Below are 14162 nucleotides of genomic sequence, written 5' to 3' on the forward strand. Positions count from 1 at the left end.
TCCCTCCAACGAGCTCGCTTCCCGACCTATACCTCCGGAAAACGTGTCAGGGAGCATGCCAGGAGTGTGGGTTGAAGTCCTCGGAGCAGGAGACCCGAAGATCGAAAGACTTATGACCAATACGGAGCAAAGGGAAGAAACCGTCTGGGGACCGCTTTTTACCCCAGGACGAGAAAACTGAGTCCGGGGCATTCCCGCTCGCGTTTTCTTGGGACGAGCACCGGAAGTCCTCGAGCTCAGCCCGTTTCCTTCGCTGCAAGTGCATTTCCAGTGGTTTCTGACATCGGACGAGCGTTCGCCACTCGTTGGAAGCTTCGGCCATCTTTTGGATCGTTTTGGGTCGCACCACAGTTCTCCCTCCAACGAGCTCGCTTCCCGACCTATACCTCCGGAAAACGTGTCAGGGAGCATGCCAGGAGTGTGGGTTGAAGTCCTCGGAGCACGAGACCCGAAGATCGAAAGACTTATGACCAATACGGAGCAAAGGGAAGAAACCGTCGGGGGACCGCTTTTAACCCCAGGACGAGAAAACGGAGTCCGGGGCATTCCCGCTCGCGTTTTCTTGGGACGAGCACCGGAAGTACTCGAGCTCAGCCCGTTTCCTTCGCTGCAAGTGCATTTCCAGTGGTTTCTAACACCGGACGAGCGTTCGCCACTCGTTGGAAGCTTCGGCCATCTTTTGGACCGTTTTGGGTCGCACCACAGTTCTCCCTCCAACGAGCTCGCTTCCCGACCTATACCTCCGGAAAACGTGTCAGGGAGCATGCCAGGAGTGTGGGTTGAAGTCCTCGGAGCACGAGACCCGAAGATCGAAAGACTTATGACCAATACGGAGCAAAGGGAAGAAACCGTCGGGGGACCGCTTTTTACCCCAGGACGAGAAAACTGAGTCCGGGGCATTCCCGCTCGCGTTTTCTTGGGACGAGCACCGGAAGTCCTCGAGCTCAGCCCGTTTCCTTCGCTGCAAGTGCAGTTCCAGTGGTTTCTGACACCGGACGAGCGTTCGCCACTCGTTGGAAGCTTCGGCCATCTTTTGGACCGTTTTGGGTCGCACCACAGTTCTCCCTCCAACGAGCTCGCTTCCCGACCTATACCTCCGGAAAACGTGTCAGGGAGCATGCCAGGAGTGTGGGTTGAAGTCTTCGGAGCACGAGACCCGAAGATCGAAAGACTTATGACCAATACGGAGCAAAGGGAAGAAACCGTCCGGGGACCGCTTTTTACCCCAGGACGAGAAAACTGAGTCCGGGGCATTCCCGCTCGCGTTTTCTTGGGACGAGCACCGGAAGTCCTCGAGCTCAACCCGTTTCCTTCGCTGCAAGTGCATTTCCAGTGGTTTCTGACACCGGACGAGCGTTCGCCACTCGTTGGAAGCTTCGGCCATCTTTTGGACCGTTTTGGGTCGCACCACAGTTCTCCCTCCAACGAGCTCGCTTCCCGACCTATACCTCCGGAAAACGTGTCAGGGAGCATGCCAGGAGTGTGGGTTGAAGTCCTCGGAGCACGAGACCCGAAGATCGAAAGACTTATGACCAATACGGAGCAAAGGGAAGAAACCGTCTGGGGACCGCTTTTTACCCCAGGACGAGAAAACTGAGTCCGGGGCATTCCCGCTCGCGTTTTCTTGGGACGAGCACCGGAAGTCCTCGAGCTCAGCCCGTTTCCTTCGCTGCAAGTGCATTTCCAGTGGTTTCTGACATCGGACGAGCGTTCGCCACTCGTTGGAAGCTTCGGCCATCTTTTGGACCGTTTTGGGTCGCACCACAGTTCTCCCTCCAACGAGCTCGCTTCCCGACCTATACCTCCGGAAAACGTGTCAGGGAGCATGCCAGGAGTGTGGGTTGAAGTCCTCGGAGCACGAGACCCGAAGATCGAAAGACTTATGACCAATACGGAGCAAAGGGAAGAAACCGTCGGGGGACCGCTTTTTACCCCAGGACGAGAAAACTGAGTCCGGGGCATTCCCGCTCGCGTTTTCTTGGGACGAGCACCGGAAGTCCTCGAGCTCAGCCCGTTTCCTTCGCTGCAAGTGCATTTCCAGTGGTTTCTGACACCGGACGAGCGTTCGCCACTCGTTGGAAGCTTCGGCCATCTTTTGGACCGTTTTGGGTCGCACCACAGTTCTCCCTCCAACGAGCTCGCTTCCCGACCTATACCTCCGGAAAACGTGTCAGGGAGCATGCCAGGAGTGTGGGTTGAAGTCCTCGGAGCACGAGACCCGAAGATCGAAAGACTTATGACCAATACGGAGCAAAGGGAAGAAACCGTCCGGGGACCACTTTTTACCCCAGGACGAGAAAACTGAGTCCGGGGCATTCCCGCTCGCGTTTTCTTGGGACGAGCACCGGAAGTCCTCGAGCTCAGCCCGTTTCCTTCGCTGCAAGTGCATTTCCAGTGGTTTCTGACACCGGACGAGCGTTCGCCACTCGTTGGAAGCTTCGGCCATCTTTTGGACCGTTTTGGGTCGCACCACAGTTCTCCCTCCAACGAGCTCGCTTCCCGACCTATACCTCCGGAAAACGTGTCAGGGAGCATGCCAGGAGTGTGGGTTGAAGTCCTCGGAGCACGAGACCCGAAGATCGAAAGACTTATGACCAATACGGAGCAAAGGGAAGAAACCGTCGGGGGACCGCTTTTTACCCCAGGACGAGAAAACTGAGTCCGGGGCATTCCCGCTCGTGTTTTCTTGGGACGAGCACCGGAAGTCCTCGAGCTCAGCCCGTTTCCTTCGCTGCAAGTGCATTTCCAGTGGTTCTGACACCGGACGAGCGTTCGCCACGCGTTGGAAGCTTCGGCCATCTTTTGGACCGTTTTGGGTCGCACCACAGTTCTCCCTTCAACGAGCTCGCTTCCCGACCTATACCTCCGGAAAACGTGTCAGGGAGCATGCCAGGAGTGTGGGTTGAAGTCCTCGGAGCACGAGACCCGAAGATCGAAAGAATTATGACCAATACGGAGCAAAGGGAAGAAACCGTCGGGGGACCGCTTTTTACCCGAGGACGAGAAAACTGAGTCCTGGGCATTCCCGCTCGCGTTTTCTTGGGACGAGCACCGGAAGTCCTCGAGCTCAGCCCGTTTCCTTCGCTGCAAGTGCATTTCCAGTGGTTTCTGACACCGGACGAGCGTTCGCCACTCGTTGGAAGCTTCGGCCATCTTTTGGACCGTTTTGGGTCGCACCATAGTTCTCCCTACAACGAGCTCGCTTCCCGACCTATACCTCCGGAAAACGTGTCAGGGAGCATGCCATGAGTGTGGGTTGAAGTCCTCGGAGCACGAGACCCGAAGATCGAAAGACTTATGACAAATACGGAGCAAAGGGAAGAAACCGTCGGGGGACCGCTTTTAACCCCAGGACGAGAAAACGGAGTCCGGGGCATTCCCGCTCGCGTTTTCTTGGGACGAGCACCGGAAGTACTCGAGCTCAGCCCGTTTCCTTCGCTGCAAGTGCATTTCCAGTGGTTTCTGACACCGGACGAGCGTTCGCCACTCGTTGGAAGCTTCGGCCATCTTTTGGACCGTTTTGGGTCGCACCACAGTTCTCCCTCCAACGAGCTCGCTTCCCGACCTATACCTCCGGAAAACGTGTCAGGGAGCATGCCAGGAGTGTGGGTTGAAGTCCTCAGAGCACGAGACCCGAAGATCGAAAGACTTATGACCAATACGGAGCAAAGGGAAGAAACCGTCCGGGGACCGCTTTTTACCCCAGGACGAGAAAACTGAGTCCGGGGCATTCCCGCTCGCGTTTTCTTGGGACAAGCACCGGAAGTCCTCGAGCTCAACCCGTTTCCTTCGCTGCAAGTGCATTTCCAGTGGTTTCTGACACCGGACGAGCGTTCGCCACTCGTTGGAAGCTTCGGCCATCTTTTGGACCGTTTTGGGTCGCACCACAGTTCTCCCTCCAACGAGCTCGCTTCCCGACCTATACCTTTAGAAAACGTGTCAGGGAGCATGCCAGGAGTGTGGGTTGAAGTCCTCGGAGCACGAGACCCGAAGATCGAAAGACTTATGACCAATACGGAGCAAAGGGAAGAAACCGTCCGGGGACCGCTTTTTACCCCAGGACGAGAAAACTGAGTCCGGGGCATTCCCGCTCGCGTTTTCTTGGGACAAGCACCGGAAGTCCTCGAGCTCAACCCGTTTCCTTCGCTGCAAGTGCATTTCCAGTGGTTTCTGACACCGGACGAGCGTTCGCCACTCGTTGGAAGCTTCGGCCATCTTTTGGACCGTTTTGGGTCGCACCACAGTTCTCCCTCCAACGAGCTCGCTTCCCGACCTATACCTCCAGAAAACGTGTCAGGGAGCATGCCAGGAGTGTGGGTTGAAGTCCTCGGAGCACGAGACCCGAAGATCGAAAGACTTATGACCAATACGGAGCAAAGGGAAGAAACCGTCTGGGGACCGCTTTTTACCCCAGGACGAGAAAACTGAGTCCGGGGCATTCCCGCTCGCGTTTTCTTGGGACGAGCACCGGAAGTCCTCGAGCTCAGCCCGTTTCCTTCGCTGCAAGTGCATTTCCAGTGGTTTCTGACACCGGACGAGCGTTCGCCACTCGTTGGAAGCTTCGGCCATCTTTTGGACCGTTTTGGGTCGCACCACAGTTCTCCCTCCAACGAGCTCGCTTCCCGACCTATACCTCCGGAAAACGTGTCAGGGAGCATGCCAGGAGTGCGGGTTGAAGTCCTCGGAGCACGAGACCCGAAGATCGAAAGACTTATGACCAATACGGAGCAAAGGGAAGAAACCGTCGGGGGACCGCTTTTTACCCCAGGACGAGAAAACTGAGTCCGGGGCATTCCCGCTCGCGTTTTCTTGGGACGAGCACCGGAAGTCCTCGAGATCAGCCCGTTTCCTTCGCTGCCAGTGCATTTCCAGTGGTTTCTGACACCGGAGGAGCGTTCGCCACTCGTTGGAAGCTTCGACCATCTTTTGGACCGTTTTGGGTCGCACCACAGTTCTCCCTCCAACGAGCTCGCTTCCCGACCTATACCTCCGGAAAACGTGTCAGGGAGCATGCCAGGAGTGTGGGTTGAAGTCCTCGGAGCACGAGACCCGAAGATCGAAAGACTTATGACCAATACGGAGCAAAGAGAAGAAACCGTCGGGGGACCGCTTTTTACCCCAGGACGAGAAAACTGAGTCCGGGGCATTCCCGCTCGCGTTTTCTTGGGACGAGCACCGGAAGTCCTCGAGCTCAGCCCGTTTCCTTCGCTGCAAGTGCATTTCCAGTGGTTTCTGACACCGGACGAGCGTTCGCCACTCGTTGGAAGCTTCGGCCATCTTTTGGACCGTTTTGGGTCGCACCACAGTTCTCCCTCCAACGAGCTCGCTTCCCGACCTATACCTCCGGAAAACGTGTCAGGGAGCATGCCAGGAGTGTGGGTTGAAGACCTCGGAGCACGAGACCCGAAGATCGAAAGACTTATGACCAATACGGAGCAAAGGGAAGAAACCGTCGGGGGGACCGCTTTTTACCCCAGGACGAGAAAACTGAGTCCGAAGTATTTCCGCTCGCGTTTTCTTGGGACGAGCACCGGAAGTCCTCGAGCTCAGCCCGTTTCCTTCGCTGCAAGTGCATTTCAAGTGGTTTCTGACACCGGACGAGCGTTCGCCACTCGTTGGAAGCTTCGGCCATCTTTTGGACCGTTTTGGGTCGCACCACAGTTCTCCATCCAACGAGCTCGCTTCCCGACCTATACCTCCGGAAAACGTGTCAGGGAGCATGCCAGGAGTGTGGGTTGAAGTCCTCGGAGCACGAGACCCGAAGATCGAAAGACTTATGACCAATACGGAGCAAAGAGAAGAAACCGTCGGGGGACCGCTTTTTACCCCAGGACGAGAAAACTGAGTCCGGGGCATTCCCGCTCGCGTTTTCTTGGGACGAGCACCGGAAGTCCTCGAGCTCAGCCCGTTTCCTTCGCTGCAAGTGCATTTCCAGTGGTTTCTGACACCGGACGAGCGTTCGCCACTCGTTGGAAGCTTCGGCCATCTTTTGGACCGTTTTGGGTCGCACCACAGTTCTCCCTCCAACGAGCTCGCTTCCCGACCTATACCTCCGGAAAACGTTTCTGGGAGCATGCCAGGAGTGTGGGTTGTAGTCCTCGGAGCACGAGACCCAAAGATCGAAAGACTTATGACCAATACGGAGCAAAGGGAAGAAACCGTCGGGGGACCGCTTTTTACCCCAGGACGAGAAAACTGAGTCCGGGGCATTCCCGCTCGCGTTTTCTTGGGACGAGCACCGGAAGTCCTCGAGCTCAGCCCGTTTCCTTCGCTGCAAGTCCATTTCCAGTGGTTTCTGACACCGGACGAACGTTCGCCACTCGTTGGAAGCTTCGGCCATCTTTTGGACCGTTTTGGGTCGCACCACAGTTCTCCCTCCAACGAGCTCGCTTCCCGACCTATCCCTCCGGAAAACGTGTCAGGGAGCATGCCAGGAGTGTCGGTTGAAGTCCTCGGAGCACGAGAGCCGAAGATCGAAAGATTTATGACCAATGCGGAGCAAAGGGAAGAAACCGTCGGGGGGACCGCTTTTTACCCCAGGACGAGAAAACTGAGTCCGGGGCATTCCCGCTCGCGTTTTCTTGGGACGAGCACCGGAAGTCCTCGAGCTCAGCCCGTTTCCTTCGCTGCAAGTGCATTTCCAGTGGTTTCTGACACCGGACGAGCGTTCGCCACTCGTTGGAAGCTTCGGCCATCTTTTGGACCATTTTGGGTCGCACCACAGTTCTCCCTCCAACGAGCTCGCTTCCCGACCTATACCTCCGGAAAACGTGTCAGGGAGCATGCCAGGAGTGCGGGTTGAAGTCCTCGGAGCACGAGAGCCGAAGATCGAAAGACTTATGACCAATACGGAGCAAAGGGAAGAAACCGTCGGGGGACCGCTTTTTACCCCTGGACGAGAAAACGGAGTACGGGGCATTCCCGCTCGCGTTTTCTTGGGACGAGCACCGGAAGTCCTCGAGCTCAGCCCGTTTCCTTCGCTGCAAGTGGATTTCCAGTGGTTTCTGACACCGGACGAGCGTTCGCCACTCGTTGGAAGCTTCGGCCATCTTTTGGACCGTTTTGGGTCGCACCACAGTTCTCCCTCCAACGAGCTCGCTTCCCGATCTATACCTCCGGAAAACGTGTCAGGCAGCATGCCAGGAGTGTGGGTTGAAGTCCTCGGAGCACGAGACCCGAAGATCGAAAGACTTATGACCAATACGGAGCAAAGGGAAGAAACCGTCGGGGGACCGCTTTTTACCCCAGGACGAGAAAACTGAGTCTGGGGCATTCCCGCTCGCGTTTTCTTGGGACGAGCACCGGAAGTCCTCGAGCTCAGCCCGTTTCCTTCGCTGCAAGTGCATTTCCAGTGGTTTCTGACACCGGACGAGCGTTCGCCACTCGTTGGAAGCTTCGGCCATCTCTTGGACCGTTTTGGATCGCACAACAGTTCTCCCTACAACGAGCTCGCTTCCCGACCTATACCTCCGGAAAACGTGTCAGGGAGCATGCCAGGAGTGTGGGTTGAAGTCCTCGGAGCGCGAGACCCGAAGATCGAAAGACTTATGACCAATACGGAGCAAAGGGAAGAATCCGTCGGTGGACCGCTTTTTACCCCAGGACGAGAAAACGGAGTCCGTGGCATTCCCGCTCGCGTTTTCTTGGGACGAGCACCGGAAGTCCTCGAGCTCAGCCCGTTTCCTTCGCTGCAAGTGCATTTCCAGTGGTTTCTGACACCGGACGAGCGTTCGCCACTCGTTGGAAGCTTCGGCCATCTTTTGGACCGTTTTGGGTCGCACCACAGTTCTCCCTCCAACGAGCTCGCTTCCCGACCTATACCTCCGGAAAACGTGTCAGGGAGCATGCCAGGAGTGCGGGTTGAAGTCCTCGGAGCACGAGACCCGAAGATCGAAAGGCTTATGACCAATACGGAGCAAAGGGAAGAAACCGTCGGGGGACCGCTTTTTACCCCAGGACGAGAAAACTGAGTCCGGGGCATTCCCGCTCGCGTTTTCTTGGGACGAGAACCGGAAGTCCTCGAGATCAGCCCGTTTCCTTCGCTGCCAGTGCATTTCCAGTGGTTTCTGACACCGGAGGAGCGTTCGCCACTCGTTGGAAGCTTCGACCATCTTTTGGACCGTTTTGGGTCGCACCACAGTTCTCCCTCCAACGAGCTCGCTTCCCGACCTATACCTCCGGAAAACGTGTCAGGGAGCATGCCAGGAGTGTGGGTTGAAGTCCTCGGAGCACGAGACCCGAAGATCGAAAGACTTATGACCAATACGGAGCAAAGAGAAGAAACCGTCGGGGGACCGCTTTTTACCCCAGGACGAGAAAACTGAGTCCGGGGCATTCCCGCTCGCGTTTTCTTGGGACGAGCACCGGAAGTCCTCGAGCTCAGCCCGTTTCCTTCGCTGCAAGTGCATTTCCAGTGGTTTCTGACACCGGACGAGCGTTCGCCACTCGTTGGAAGCTTCGGCCATCTTTTGGACCGTTTTGGGTCGCACCACAGTTCTCCCTCCAACGAGCTCGCTTCCCGACCTATACCTCCGGAAAACGTGTCAGGGAGCATGCCAGGAGTGTGGGTTGAAGACCTCGGAGCACGAGACCCGAAGATCGAAAGACTTATGACCAATACGGAGCAAAGGGAAGAAACCGTCGGGGGACCGCTTTTTACCCCAGGACGAGAAAACTGAGTCCGAAGTATTTCCGCTCGCGTTTTCTTGGGACGAGCACCGGAAGTCCTCGAGCTCAGCCCGTTTCCTTCGCTGCAAGTGCATTTCCAGTGGTTTCTGACACCGGACGAGCGTTCGCCACTCGTTGGAAGCTTCGGCCATCTTTTGGACCGTTTTGGGTCGCACCACAGTTCTCCATCCAACGAGCTCGCTTCCCGACCTATACCTCCGGAAAACGTGTCAGGGAGCATGCCAGGAGTGTGGGTTGAAGTCCTCGGAGCACGAGACCCGAAGATCGAAAGACTTATGACCAATACGGAGCAAAGAGAAGAAACCGTCGGGGGGACCGCTTTTTACCCCAGGACGAGAAAACTGAGTCCGGGGCATTCCCGCTCGCGTTTTCTTGGGACGAGCACCGGAAGTCCTCGAGCTCAGCCCGTTTCCTTCGCTGCAAGTGCATTTCCAGTGGTTTCTGACACCGGACGAGCGTTCGCCACTCGTTGGAAGCTTCGGCCATCTTTTGGACCGTTTTGGGTCGCACCACAGTTCTCCCTCCAACGAGCTCGCTTCCCGACCTATACCTCCGGAAAACGTGTCTGGGAGCATGCCAGGAGTGTGGGTTGTAGTCCTCGGAGCACGAGACCCGAAGATCGAAAGACTTATGACCAATACGGAGCAAAGGGAAGAAACCGTCGGGGGACCGCTTTTTACCCCAGGACGAGAAAACTGAGTCCGGGGCATTCCCGCTCGCGTTTTCTTGGGACGAGCACCGGAAGTCCTCGAGCTCAGCCCGTTTCCTTCGCTGCAAGTACATTTCCAGTGGTTTCTGACACCGGACGAACGTTCGCCACTCGTTGGAAGCTTCGGCCATCTTTTGGACCGTTTTGGGTCGCACCACATTTCTCCCTCCAACGAGCTCGCTTCCCGACCTATCCCTCCGGAAAACGTGTCAGGGAGCATGCCAGGAGTGTCGGTTGAAGTCCTCGGAGCACGAGAGCCGAAGATCGAAAGATTTATGACCAATACGGAGCAAAGGGAAGAAACCGTCGGGGGACCGCTTTTTACCCCAGGACGAGAAAACTGAGTCCGGGGCATTCCCGCTCGCGTTTTCTTGGGACGAGCACCGGAAGTCCTCGAGCTCAGCCCGTTTCCTTCGCTGCAAGTGCATTTCCAGTGGTTTCTGACACCGGACGAGCGTTCGCCACTCGTTGGAAGCTTCGGCCATCTTTTGGACCGTTTTGGGTCGCACCACAGTTCTCCCTCCAACGAGCTCGCTTCCCGACCTATACCTCCGGAAAACGTGTCAGGGAGCATGCCAGGAGTGCGGGTTGAAGTCCTCGGAGCACGAGAGCCGAAGATCGAAAGACTTATGACCAATACGGAGCAAAGGGAAGAAACCGTCGGGGGACCGCTTTTTACCCCAGGACGAGAAAACTGAGTCCGGGGCATTCCCGCTCGCGTTTTCTTGGGACGAGCACCGGAAGTCCTCGAGCTCAGCCCGTTTCCTTCGCTGCAAGTGCATTTCCAGTGGTTTCTGACACCGGACGAACGTTCGCCACTCGTTGGAAGCTTCGGCCATCTTTTGGACCGTTTTGGGTCGCACCACAGTTCTCCCTCCAACGAGCTCGCTTCCCGACCTATCCCTCCAGAAAACGTGTCAGGGAGCATGCCAGGAGTGTCGGTTGAAGTCCTCGGAGCACGAGAGCCGAAGATCGAAAGATTTATGACCAATGCGGAGCAAAGGGAAGAAACCGTCGGGGGACCGCTTTTTACCCCAGGACGAGAAAACTGAGTCCGGGGCATTCCCGCTCGCGTTTTCTTGGGACGAGCACCGGAAGTCCTCGAGCTCAGCCCAATTCCTTCGCTGCAAGTGCATTTCCAGTGGTTTCTGACACCGGACGAGCGTTCGCCACTCGTTGGAAGCTTCGGCCATCTTTTGGACCATTTTGGGTCGCACCACAGTTCTCCCTCCAACAAGCTCGCTTCCCGACCTATACCTCCGGAAAACGTGTCAGGGAGCATGCCAGGAGTGCGGGTTGAAGTCCTCGGAGCACGAGAGCCGAAGATCGAAAGACTTATGACCAATACGGAGCAAAGGGAAGAAACCGTCGGGGGACCGCTTTTTACCCCAGGACGAGAAAACGGAGTACGGGGCATTCCCGCTCGCGTTTTCTTGGGACGAGCACCGGAAGTCCTCGAGCTCAGCCCGTTTCCTTCGCTGCAAGTGGATTTCCAGTGGTTTCTGACACCGGACGAGCGTTCGCCACTCGTTGGAAGCTTCGGCCATCTTTTGGACCGTTTTGGGTCGCACCACAGTTCTCCCTCCAACGAGCTCGCTTCCCGATCTATACCTCCGGAAAACGTGTCAGGCAGCATGCCAGGAGTGTGGGTTGAAGTCCTCGGAGCACGAGACCCGAAGATCGAAAGACTTATGACCAATACGGAGCAAAGGGAAGAAACCGTCGGGGGACCGCTTTTTACCCCAGGACGAGAAAACTGAGTCCGGGGCATTCCCCGCTCGCGTTTTCTTGGGACGAGCACCGGAAGTCCTCGAGCTCAGCCCGTTTCCTTCGCTGCAAGTGCATTTCCAGTGGTTTCTGACACCGGACGAGCGTTCGCCACTCGTTGGAAGCTTCGGCCATCTCTTGGACCGTTTTGGATCGCACCACAGTTCTCCCTCCAACGAGCTCGCTTCCCGACCTATACCTCCGGAAAACGTGTCAGGGAGCATGCCAGGAGTGTGGGTTGAAGTCCTCGGAGCACGAGACTCGAAGATCGAAAGACTTATGACCAATACGGAGCAAAGGGAAGAAACCGTCGGGGGACCGCTTTTTACCCCAGGACGAGAAAACGGAGTCCGGGGCATTCCCGCTCGCGTTTTCTTGGGACGAGCACCGGAAGTCCTCGAGCTCAGCCCGTTTCCTTCGCTGCAAGTGGATTTCCAGTGGTTTCTGACACCGGACGAGCGTTCGCCACTCGTTGGAAGCTTCGGCCATCTTTTGGACCGTTTTGGGTCGCACAACAGTTCTCCCTACAACGAGCTCGCTTCCCGACCTATACCTCCGGAGAACGTGTCAGGGAGCATGCCAGGAGTGTGGGTTGAAGTCCTCGGAGCGCGAGACCCGAAGATCGAAAGACTTATGACCAATACGGAGCAAAGGGAAGAATCCGTCGGTGGACCGCTTTTTACCCCAGGACGAGAAAACGGAGTCCGTGGCATTCCCGCTCGCGTTTTCTTGGGACGAGCACCGGAAGTCCTCGAGCTCAGCCCGTTTCCTTCGCTGCAAGTGCATTTCCAGTGGTTTCTGACACCGGACGAGCGTTCGCCACTCGTTGGAAGCTTCGGCCATCTTTTGGACCGTTTTGGGTCGCACCACAGTTCTCCCTCCAACGAGCTCGCTTCCCGACCTATACCTCCGGAAAACGTGTCAGGGAGCATGCCTGGAGTGTGGGTTGAAGTCCTCGGAGCACGAGACCCGAAGATCGAAAGACTTATGACCAATACGGAGCAAAGGCAAGAAACCGTCGGGGGACCGCTTATTACCCCAGGACGAGAAAACTGAGTCCGGGGCATTCCCGCTCGCGTTTTCTTGGGATGAGCACCGGAAGTCCTCGAGCTCAGCCCGTTTCCTTCGCTGCAAGTGCATTTCCAGTGGTTTCTGACACCGGACGAGCGTTTGCCACTCGTTGGAAGCTTCGGCCATCTATTGGACCGTTTTGGGTCGCACCACAGTTCTCCCTCCAACGAGCTCGCTTCCCGACCTATACCTCCGGAAAACGTGTCAGGGAGCATGCCAGGAGTGTGGGTTGTAGTCCTCGGAGCACGAGACCCGAAGATCGAAAGACTTATGACCAATACGGAGCAAAGGGAAGAAACCGTCGGGGGACCGCTTTTTACCCCAGGACGAGAAAACTGAGTCCGGGGCATTCCCGCTCGCGTTTTCTTGGGACGAGCACCGGAAGTCCTCGAGCTCAGCCCGTTTCCTTCGCTGCAAGTGCATTTCCAGTGGTTTCTGACACCGGACGAACGTTCGCCACTCGTTGGAAGCTTCGGCCATCTTTTGGACCGTTTTGGGTCGCACCACATTTCTCCCTCCAACGAGCTCGCTTCCCGACCTATCCCTCCGGAAAACGTGTCAGGGAGCATGCCAGGAGTGTCGGTTGAAGTCCTCGGAGCACGAGAGCCGAAGATCGAAAGATTTATGACCAATACGGAGCAAAGGGAAGAAACCGTCGGGGGACCGCTTTTTACCCCAGGACGAGAAAACTGAGTCCGGGGCATTCCCGCTCGCGTTTTCTTGGGACGAGCACCGGAAGTCCTCGAGCTCAGCCCGTTTCCTTCGCTGCAAGTGCATTTCCAGTGGTATCTGACACCGGACGAGCGTTCGCCACTCGTTGGAAGCTTCGGCCATCTTTTGGACCATTTTGGGTCGCACCACAGTTCTCCCTCCAACGAGCTCGCTTCCCGACCTATACCTCCGGAAAACGTGTCAGGGAGCATGCCAGGAGTGCGGGTTGAAGTCCTCGGAGCACGAGAGCCGAAGATCGAAAGACTTATGACCAATACGGAGCAAAGGGAAGAAACCGTCGGGGGACCGCTTTTTACCCCAGGACGAGAAAACTGAGTCCGGGGCATTCCCGCTCGCGTTTTCTTGGGACGAGCACCGGAAGTCCTCGAGCTCAGCCCGTTTCCTTCGCTGCAAGTGCATTTCCAGTGGTTTCTGACACCGGACGAACGTTCGCCACTCGTTGGAAGCTTCGGCCATCTTTTGGACCGTTTTGGGTCGCACCACAGTTCTCCCTCCAACGAGCTCGCTTCCCGACCTATCCCTCTGGAAAACGTGTCAGGGAGCATGCCAGGAGTGTCGGTTGAAGTCCTCGGAGCACGAGAGCCGAAGATCGAAAGATTTATGACCAATGCGGAGCAAAGGGAAGAAACCGTCGGGGGACCGCTTTTTACCCCAGGACGAGAAAATTGAGTCCGGGGCATTCCCGCTCGCGTTTTCTTGGGACGAGCACCGGAAGTCCTCGAGCTCAGCCCGTTTCCTTCGCTGCAAGTGCATTTCCAGTGGTTTCTGACACCGGACGAGCGTTCGCCACTCGTTGGAAGCTTCGGCCATCTTTTGGACCATTTTGGGTCGCATCACAGTTCTCCCTCCAACGAGCTCGCTTCCCGACCTATACCTCCGGAAAACGTGTCAGGGAGCATGCCAGGAGTGCGGGTTGAAGTCCTCGGAGCACGAGAGCCGAAGATCGAAATACTTATGACCAATACGGAGCAAAGGGAAGAAACCGTCGGGGGACCGCTTTTTACCCCAGGACGAGAAAACGGAGTACGGGGCATTCCCGCTCGCGTTTTCTTGGGACGAGCACCGGAAGTCCTCGAGCTCAGCCCGTTTCCTTCGCTGCAAGTGGATTTCCAGTGGTTTCTGACACCGGACGAGCGTTCGCCACTCGTTGGAAGCTTCGGCCATCTTTTGGACCGTTTTGGGTCGCACCACAGTT

Source organism: Cucumis melo, chromosome 10 (assembly GCF_025177605.1).
Source record: "Cucumis melo cultivar AY chromosome 10, USDA_Cmelo_AY_1.0, whole genome shotgun sequence".
In the NCBI taxonomy this organism is placed as follows: domain Eukaryota; kingdom Viridiplantae; phylum Streptophyta; class Magnoliopsida; order Cucurbitales; family Cucurbitaceae; genus Cucumis; species Cucumis melo.